Below are 10,090 nucleotides of genomic sequence, written 5' to 3'. Positions count from 1 at the left end.
ATTAGAAATGATCACGATCGATGATTTGGGCTAAAAATCTTGTTTTGCTTTTCTTGGTTTAAGTGTTCGGATGTTTGCTTTCAGCACAGCCCTCGTTGCTACTCAGGTCACATTGAAAGCCACATGAACAGGCTCCCAGAGTGAGTTTTTTTTTTTAACGTTAGACATTTCAACATCAGACAAAGTGATCCTTAAATTACTGGTATTGATCGGCCGCTCCATCAACACCCAATTGCAGTTATTTTGTGCTCTCCTGAACTCCTTTTCAACTCACAGGCAGATGCACCGACAGGTGAATGACTGAAAACAACAAGAGTCTGTTTTTGAAGAGACAAGATGACTTCACACGAGTCAAAAATAAAAATCCATCTAACTACACTTGTCATAAGATTTCAGCTCCTACGCTGCAAAAGCTGATAACTCCAGCCATCTGCCAGCCTCGCTTGACTGCTCGACAAACAAATGTAGCCAAAGGGGAAACACTCAGATGGATTCCAGTGTGCCTCGTGAAATGCTGCCGTTGTGAGCTGGCACCGCTGAAACACTGTGGCCCGCATAAAGGTCACTATAAATCAAGTCACCCAGTGCCAGCTGCCCGCGTTTCTGATTTTGCGAAAACCTGACCCCAATTAAGCACACATAAATATCCCACAAGTATCCACAGGGACACATTCCAAAATAAGAATGCACACAGTGCTGAAAACGGTTGTTGATCTGCAGAAATTGAACTGATAAACATTTGGATAATTGTTTGAAAGACAAGTGTTTAAGTCATTTATCAAGCAAATTCACAAATTCAGTTGGTTTTTTTAACGCTGGCCAGACAAAACAAACACCTTAGGAACAGGTTGGACTGGAAATAAACATTTTTCACTATTTTCTGACATTTTAAAGATAAATTAATGAATCCATTAACGAAACAAATGGTCTGAAGATGATTTGGTAATGAAAATAATAATTACCTGCAGCCCTCGAAAGCTCTCATGTGTCCAACGCCTTACTACAGACCGTGTTTGATCATTGTTTTTGAAAGCCTCAGATTGCAGCAACAACAACGTCAGAAGAGCTATGACGGTAATGCTGACTCACTCGCTCACTACAAGACGGCGGTAACAGGTGCACAGAGACCAGATGTCTGGATAATCATGGTGCAGCAGGCATTGCACAGCGATCAATAAAGCAGCGTGCATGCGGAGGTTGGACAAACAGCGCTGTGATTTCATTTCTTCTTCACGTGGTTTGAAATGGGCCGGGCATGAAAACAAGTGAAGTGAGCTATTGACATAACACCTACAAGTTGGCCCGCAGCCATGACGTTCGTATCGAAAAGGCATTAACTGTGTAGTGGCACACTGAATCATGCAGCGTGGTTCCCCGTTAAAGTGCACTCGTGAGCCTGAAGGTGCACTAGCTGTCGTAATACAGCAAACAGCTGTTTGAGGTGCAAAGCAGAAGTATAAAAAAAAACCAGGTACACATCTGCTTCCAGTGTGTGCTCTGGGGGAAACATAACGGGCAGCAAATAAGGCTGATGTTCAATAAAAGGTGACAGTTTGAACACGGGTTGCTGTTGTCTGATGGAATAAATATCCACCAGTTTCACATCTAAGGGCAGTCTTGGTTGTAGCTTTGTGACCATCACTTTGTGAGATTTTAGATAATAATCTGCCATATTGTGATACATATGTGATACATATTTAGGTTTGGGGCAGGGTGAAAAAATGAAAGGGACAGAGTATGTTTAATTGACTGTCTTTGGCATCGATAATCAGAAAACGTTTAAAGAGTTGAAAAAGCTCAGTCGGATTTGTTTGTATGTGTAGAATTTTGTGTGGCACAAATGTGTTTTTTCTGGTTCTTATTGTTTCCATCAATCTTAAAAAAAAAATTTGTCAAACCAAAGAAAACAGCCCAGTGTTGGCAACTCTTCCAATGAAAGCAGCGACCAGCACTCGTCCCGAAAATCGCTAAATCTAGCAAGAAAGTCATCGAGTCGGCAACACCGACAGTGACAGCCCGTCCCTTCAGGCCTCCCTCCAAAGCACTCACCTAAAATGATCTTTATTCGGCCCGAATGCAACGATTGAACGGACTTCTAAAAGGCCTGAGACAGACACGGAGAAAGGATTGCTTTTCGGGGGATTATTTGATTTATTTCATGATTTACTATTAGGATGTAACCTCCCTGACCCCCCAGTCTGGGAGCCACAGCACTAAGGTAGTGAAATATGACTGACGATATATTGACTAGGGCTGCCCCCACTCTTAGCCCATTAGTCGACTAATCAGTCGTTTTGGCCTTCGTCGATAAGTTGATTTAATCGACAGATATGTAAAGTACTCCACAAAGAACCACACAAAGACCCCACTTCAATAAATATTCTGTTTCCCAGAGATGTGCTCATACGTTTCTTGGGCATTTTTAAGTTGAAAAAACTGTGTCAGGAAACAACACATATATAGAGCAGCAATCCTAATTAGAGCTGCAGATGGATAACTCAGCCAGGGTGATATATCTGTCGAGATTATACTGTATGTCGACTCATAACAAAAACACTCCCGGCACAGAAAGAGAGTATTTGCTTGAGAAATTCAAAAGTATAGTGACAAAAACAACATTAAACCCAAAAAATCCCAACAGCAACAATACTTCTAAAGTGGAGGCGGCTCAAGTTGAATCTTTGCATCATGCAGCCACACACACTTTGAAGTAAATGAGAGAATGGAGGAATACCAGTGTTTACTCAAACTGAGAACTCAAAAAACAGTCTCACTGTCAAACATAACAACAAGACCTGTCCTGGTGAGTCTTTTGAAAGCCTCCTTTTTTTGCAGAGATAAATCTCTCAATCCATAAAATATATTTTGTTTCCTTTGTTTTCAGCCCACAGAAACAAATCATTAGTTGTTCAACAACACCGGCATCCGTGCTCTTGTAGACGGGGATGTTTGCCGCGTCAGAGAACAATTAGACACAAGCGGAGAGGGAGAGCTGGAGAACGAGCGTCTGAACACTTTCAGGATGCTCTCACACTTGTGCCAGAAGCTTGTACAGTTTTCTGCAGACTTCAAGCATAGATTGCTCCCCGCACACTCAACTGCAAGTGGAGAGATAATAGTGTTCAGTGGTAACATCTTTGCTGTCATTACCCCTTAGGCACCTGAATGCAGACTGGCAGCAATTTCCTGTGGAAGACACAACACCTTGGGGGTGTTTTGGCATCCATTGTCAAGTACTTCACTGAATCCTCCAACAGGGGACAACAATGTCCGACCGTCATGTTCGGTGGTCATAAACCAGTCCGTGCAGATTTGTCCCCGTTATTGAAGGGACTTCCCACTGAGACACTACAGTTAGACTACGTCTCAAGAGTGTTGGCTTTGTTGTGCAGGAAGCAATCACTTGCAATAAACCGGTCATGCTGCTTTGGGGGTCATGTACTTTCCGTGTTTCCGCTTGCTAAATTCCACCCTAAGGGTTGAATACTTCTACAGCTGATTGCATCAATAAATCAAACAATTAATTTAGGAGATGCAGAAATATGAACGCATCAAAAAAGGCAATGAAACAAGCAATCAATATCCAATTGTGTGAAATCAAAAAGGTAGAAATGTTTGCTGCCTTCTGTCTGGAGGCAACAGAACACCTTGGAGGGCTGAAGAACAATGAGCCGTGGTTCTGTTCTGGATCAAACATGTGTAGATCTCAATGAGGAGGCCAAAATGGGCCGACGAATGTCACGAGTCTGGCAGCAGAATCATCTCAGAGATGAAGCCAGTGTGGAAACATTTTAAGGCAGGTGCATTTCCACTGCTCTCATGCAAGGGTTGTTGCTCCAAATGAGGGAGGCTGGTTCTAAAAATCCTAATTTTGTTTCCATTTTCAGATGAGTGCTTGGTCTAATAGAAGCCTTTCTGTCGCTGCTGTTACACAGGTTAGACCCAGAGCTCCGCCAGCCCGCTGTGACGCCAGCGCTGGTGTTTGTGCTGGCTGAATTCCACACTTACCAACCAATTACCATATTTGGAATGCAGAGGACTGATGTAGAGACGCCGTATACGGCTCAATCACAGTAAGTCGCCCTTAAGCACACTCTGCTTTATGGTCTATTTGACTCTGAACGGACCATAACTTACTAAATGAACATCGTGCTGTGTTGAAGACTTGAAACTAGAGATCGAGACCATAAACTCATGTTTACTGAATCAAGGGAGAAGTAGAGTCATTTTCTCATAGACTTCGATACAATCAGACTTCTTTTTGTAACCAACGGAGTCGCCCCCTGCTGGTCAGTAGAGAGAATGCAAGCATTAAGACGCTTCATCGTTGCGCATCTTCAGAACCAGAGGTTGCAGCCTGATGTGGCCAAACGTTACGCGTCTTAGCTAATCTAACCGTCTCCTGGCTGTTCAAGTTTAAAAGACAGATATGAGAGTGGCATCAGCCTTTGCATCTGCAAGAAAGCTAACATGCATTCTTTGCATTCTCCAAAATGTCAAAACCATTTATTTTAGGAAGAATGAGCTGTGTTGGCTGCATGTGAACGTGTTATCTCATTAACCTAACCGCCAACTGGGATGGCAATATTCACTTTATATCTGACTCAGCGCAAGTGACTTTCCGATTTGGAAATCAACTAAAATCCTCAGAATGAACACGTGTTTACTTTTCATTTTGCTGGGATAAAAGCGATAAACGCACCAAATAAGGCCAAGGGGAGCAAAAACAAGACCATCTTCAGCTGAGGAACCATTTAGAAAAAGCCCGACTCCACACAGCTGCGGCCCACATCTTCCAAAACGGCCTCGAGTGTTTGCAGAGCACTTGTTCAGCTATAAATACAGTCATGGTGGGGGGGAAATTAGCATTAATTTAACTGCCCAGGATGAAAGTTGGTCTGTGTGAAAATCAGTGAGTCGGTCATCTTTAAGATACCATCAGCACAAAGCATAAAAGAACATGTTAATGAGCAATAAACTCTTGGCTCTTGAATAAAGTCTTGACACCGGCCCCTCAGTGTCTGCAAGAGTCCCACGAGCCATTTGGTATTCACTCCACTCACACATCTGTATAGATGCCCCTGCAGAAGGACGTATAATATATCCTGCACCTCGCAGCTTTAGATGCGGTGAAATATTAATGCGACCCTGCTCGGGCAAAAATGGTTACCTCTGCCCTCAAAATCTTCACGAGGCAAAGCCCCTAAAAACTCTGCTCTTATTACGAAAAAAAACTGACAAATAAAAACTTTCCAACTCCTTTAACTGCGATTCCAGCTCGGTTCTACTTGCAGGCAGGAGAGGACACGTGGAATCAACCCAAAAACAGGGCGTGAACTGTCAGGAAAACACCTCCGCGGGTTAAAGATAAGAAGCAGAATGTAAACGTGAAATCCGCCGTTTTTCTCGTGCGCCACAGCGCGTGTGCTCAACGGGAAACGGGACACTTCCTTAAAATATGGTATTGCGGAACGAAATCGTTTCATCGGCGTCATGCAAAATGTAAGAAAAGCCACCTTACCATTACGTTGCCCTGCATCTTTGCAGTCTCTATCAGACTCTTTTCCTTCATGTTGCCTTCCGCTCCGCTCCAGAAAAGATCGAAACGTGGAGACTTTTGGACAGCTCTCCGTACCCGACAGTTCCCAGCCAGACCCCCGTAGGTAGTGAGCCAGTTCATAAGTGGGTGGGCTTACAACCGAGCGCATTGATTAAAAAAAAAAAAAAGGAGGGGGGGGAAACAACGTGGCTCCCATCGGTGCACTGTTGGAAATGTGGAGTTCTCCTTCATTGCGTACAAACAAATTAAAACAGGGGGGGGGGGGGGGGCAATGATACGTTTGGGTGGTTTCCCTTTTTAGGAAGATGCGCGTGAGACGCTCTTCTGTGTTTGTATCACAGAAACAGATAATCTAATTCCTTGCATTGGTCTCTGGGGGGGACAGTTGTGCAGGATGCTGCTGCCAGCTATCATCTGAAATATGATGGACAGCGCGAGATGGCCATAAGCTTTAACCTGCAGAACAACTGACGCCAGTTCAGCTGTCGGCCAATTACCTTCCTATAAATGTGATCTAGTTTGCTGATGAATGATGGTCTTCTGTAACCTAAAAGCTCATGACTGAAGGGAAAATATCCATCATAATGAAAATATCCTTTCATCACTGGCCCTTCAGAAACTCTGTGTCCTTTTATTCAAAGCCAGCTCTCCCCCCAAAAACTCTTCACTGTCTGCTTTACATCGTGTGGTCGAAGGGGGTCACAAAGGTTGGGAACCAGTGGTGTACACAGTTTAGAGTCAACGTTGCCCTGGTTAATTACACCGTATTTTTTTAGGGAGGAAAATAAAACTTTGCAGTGCCCTCATCCAGGAATCGTGGCAATACCGACGAAAAAGAATGTAATTTGTAGATATCCCGGAAAAAATGTTTCGTATGTTATCCACGTGTTCTTGAAGTATAAAGACCGCTAAATCACACACCGGGCGGGCGGGTCTAACAAACAGAATCTTTCAGCCAGGAGACCGATGGTTGTTCCCCATCCGAGACGAGAAGTCAATGTTGATGTTTTTGTCACTTAACTTGCATATTTCAGTCACGGCACTTCCGTGGTTATTTTAAAACTCTCTTTTCCTAAACCTAACCAAGAGGCTTGGTTGCATAAACCTGCGTTTCCTGTGAAGACGGAAGTTTTAACTGCGGAAATTGACTCGCGGAAATTGCCTCGTGTTGCAGGTTTTTGTAGGAAAATACACAATGAGGACTAACTTCTAGTAGGATATCATACGAACCTTTGAACCTTCACATGGTTCCGTTTCTTTGCTTGCTTTTTGAAAAGTGGGTGTAATGTCTTCTTATCCATCTAAAATACAGCTAAAGCTCATGAGATCCCCGAGTAAAAGCTTATTGATTGCCATTATTGACATTACTGTACTGCATACAAAATTGAAAAAAACCCTGTACACTGATGATGCAGCCATGGCAGCTGAGTGTCCTAAACTCACAGCAGCAGTTCGATGAGAAGGTTCCCCCAACCGGGAAGTGCAAACAGCATGTCTCACATAAATCCCATTTAAAAGTGCCTGGTATTAATTACTGTGAATAAGGCTGTCAAAACAACCTAATGGGGGCATCGGGCTCCCCCGGCTCCAGCTGGACTGCTGACAGAGAGAGGACACAGCAGTTGCAAAGATAGGTATCACCGGCTGCGCTGCTTCATTCCTGAGCTGCTGTTTTTTTGTTTTTTATTATTTCCTTCATAACTAATCCCTGGAGTTCTTCTGTCAAAAGGCACGCTGGAAAGATAACCTTCATAACACATCGTGTTCAACTGGCAGCATATAACTCCTGTAAGTAACAGCTTTGCTTATAATGCCACGTTTAATCAGCGTTCATGGTTCAAACATCACACATGAACTCCCCTCGACCCCACAAGCTGGCCTGAACACATGGAATATTACATTCGCTGTGTTGTGTCCTCCCCGGCCAAGTTGGAATTCATCTCATACAGGTGTGGCGGCCACGGACATGTGCAACAACAATGTTGGCCGAACCAGAAGCAGGCAGCTGCTGTCGGGGGCTGAGAGAAAAATGGCCGGCCGGGGATGGGTCAGCGCTACTGCAGCGGAGCAGACGGCAGCCAAAGCGATACAGCGCTGCATGGGAGCTCTGCTGGGGGGAGAGTGCGGACAGCTGCTGCCCGACACCAACATGGAGACGCAGAGTTCCACAGAGTGAGCACGAAATATACAAAACCTATATTTGTCATTTTCATTACATTATCACAACACACAACCACCGAACAGAAGCTGCAAGAAAGTGAATACATAAATAAATCAATACAAAATGAATGGAGTTTGGCTGAGGTATAGTTAGGGTTGGGTAACTTAAGCACAGGAAAGATCCTGATGGTTCACAAACAACCTCTCAAACTCTACTTCCTACCACTGAGCATTGGATATAAATCGTGTGCTGCACAATCATCCAACGTGGACATAATTCTTCTGTTAAGGTGTACATTATCTCATTGAATACCAGTCTATTACACAAAGTAATCCAACAACATCCTGGCATATTTAAACAAACCCTTCCTCTTTTAGTGTTTGAAACATAAAAAGTGGCAGGTGGCCTCGTTATATGGCAATATATTTGTTCTTTAAAAAACAGGATTCAAATTAAATGGCACGCATTACATTACTGAGCTTCCACATACATCTTGAGGGATTGCCTGTAGATGAATTGCCTCAGCTTGAAGTTTTTTATTGATGGAGAAATGCCACGTCAGGACACGGGTAATCAGAGAAGACAGAAAGTGGGGACAGATATTTAAAGTCAGTGTGATTGGGCCTTCATCCATTCAGTTCAACTAAGTGCTCCACGGCGGCCGTTAAGAGGTATGGTAATGTCTATACACATCTCCTGCATTAAAGGAGCTGTGTTTAACATTCAGGACATTTATAGAGCAACAAACAACTGTTTGCTATTTAAAGAGTGGAGTAACAGACTCATCTTTGTAACCTCGTGTTGCATCATTGTGCATCGTGTGTGAGTTCCAAACCAAGACTCTCTGATTAGCAGGGAAGTCTTTTAGACAAAAGTGATTAAAACTTCCCCAAATCCAGGATTGATTGGCCTGGATCCCCAGCGGAGCGAGTCCAGACAACAGGCCTCATTCTGGTGACGGCAGTCATCCAGCAAAACAAACCCAACGGAGACCTTTGAAGGATAAATCGATGGTTTCATGATCAACGTAATTACTTGATACCATGATATCCTCTAGGCCGCTGTCACCTTTGTCTTTTTGCTGTTTTAAAGACACCCTGAGAGATGTTCAAAGAAGAATGGAATTCTTTTTAATCAACGTCACAGTCAGCCTAAAGTGAAAAATAGAAAATAGTACGAAAAGGTGCTGTAGGTGCTATACGGCAGACTAGTCCTGAAACGTGGTAACATGTGGGCTCACGGTGCTTTTCAGTGTAAATTGTCAGCAGCAGGCAGCGCCTATTTCAGCACATACACTATCAGCACATTTGCATCTCAAACATCTTTCTCTGAATTTCTCTCAAAAAAAACTGCTGGATGCACTTCTCCGCTGGTGGGGAGCTCCATAATCTAGATAAGAGGTTTCTGCTGACCTTCCCCGCCCCGGACTGTCAGCGCGACAGATCGTTACCATCTCTAATGAATTCAGGAGCAGGAGGGAAAAAGCGGCGAGCGGGCACGTGAAGTGCACATTAATCTTGCAGCCTCGATGCAGGGGGTCTATTAGCGACTTCACTGCCACACACAGAGCTGGAAAGATCACGAACTTAACTGACGTGGCGTTTGGTTAGAAGATTGCCTCTGTGTAGGCTGGTATACACTTCTTAGCTCACCTATAGAAATGCACTTTCTGCCTTTCTTATTTTTTGCTTTCATGCTGAAGCCTGAAAAGCACTCTGATCTGTTCAGTAGCTCTGCACTGACTTTACAACACCCTCATAAAATACGACACACTGACTCGTAAACTGCTGTACCTCACGGACAAGGTCTTCTCAGTCGTAGCAGGACGAGGCCGAAAAGTCACTGGAATTATTTCCCAACTTGCGGGGACTTTTGCTTCCCTCCACCCCATGACGGAGCTAGTAAGCACATCTGAATATGAATGGAACAGCAGGCGTTTGTCAGGAACTTGGATCAGATTCATCACTTTAACCTGCTCCACTCCGCTCAGGGACGGATGACGAGTTCCCACACAGCACAGCTCACTTGAGCGGCTCTGAAAGGATGTGAACACGAGTGTAAAGTGAAAGCACGGGGGAAGCAAAATCAATGCATGCGTGCATGAGTTATTACAAAACTTTATTTTCACTTTTAATAGCTGTTGACTTTACATGAGTCGTTCTACTCCCGTCCCTGATGGATATACTGGAACACAACAACGACGCAATCGGGTCAAGGAATGTTTTTCTGAAGAGGTCAGGTAGGACTTAACCTGGAAAACTTCTTTTGACGATGAGGCATTTGACATGCTGAAGCAGTGGTAGTTCGACGCACATGAATGTGAGAAATCAATAGTTGGCTAAGACCCATCTGCCCGTCAAGCTTTCCAT

The sequence above is a fragment of the Melanostigma gelatinosum genome (genome assembly GCF_949748355.1).
Source record: "Melanostigma gelatinosum genome assembly, chromosome: 20".
NCBI classification, from domain to species: Eukaryota; Metazoa; Chordata; class Actinopteri; order Perciformes; family Zoarcidae; genus Melanostigma; species Melanostigma gelatinosum.
The sequence above is the reverse complement of the archived record's forward strand: the minus strand, read 5'-3'. Positions refer to the sequence as shown.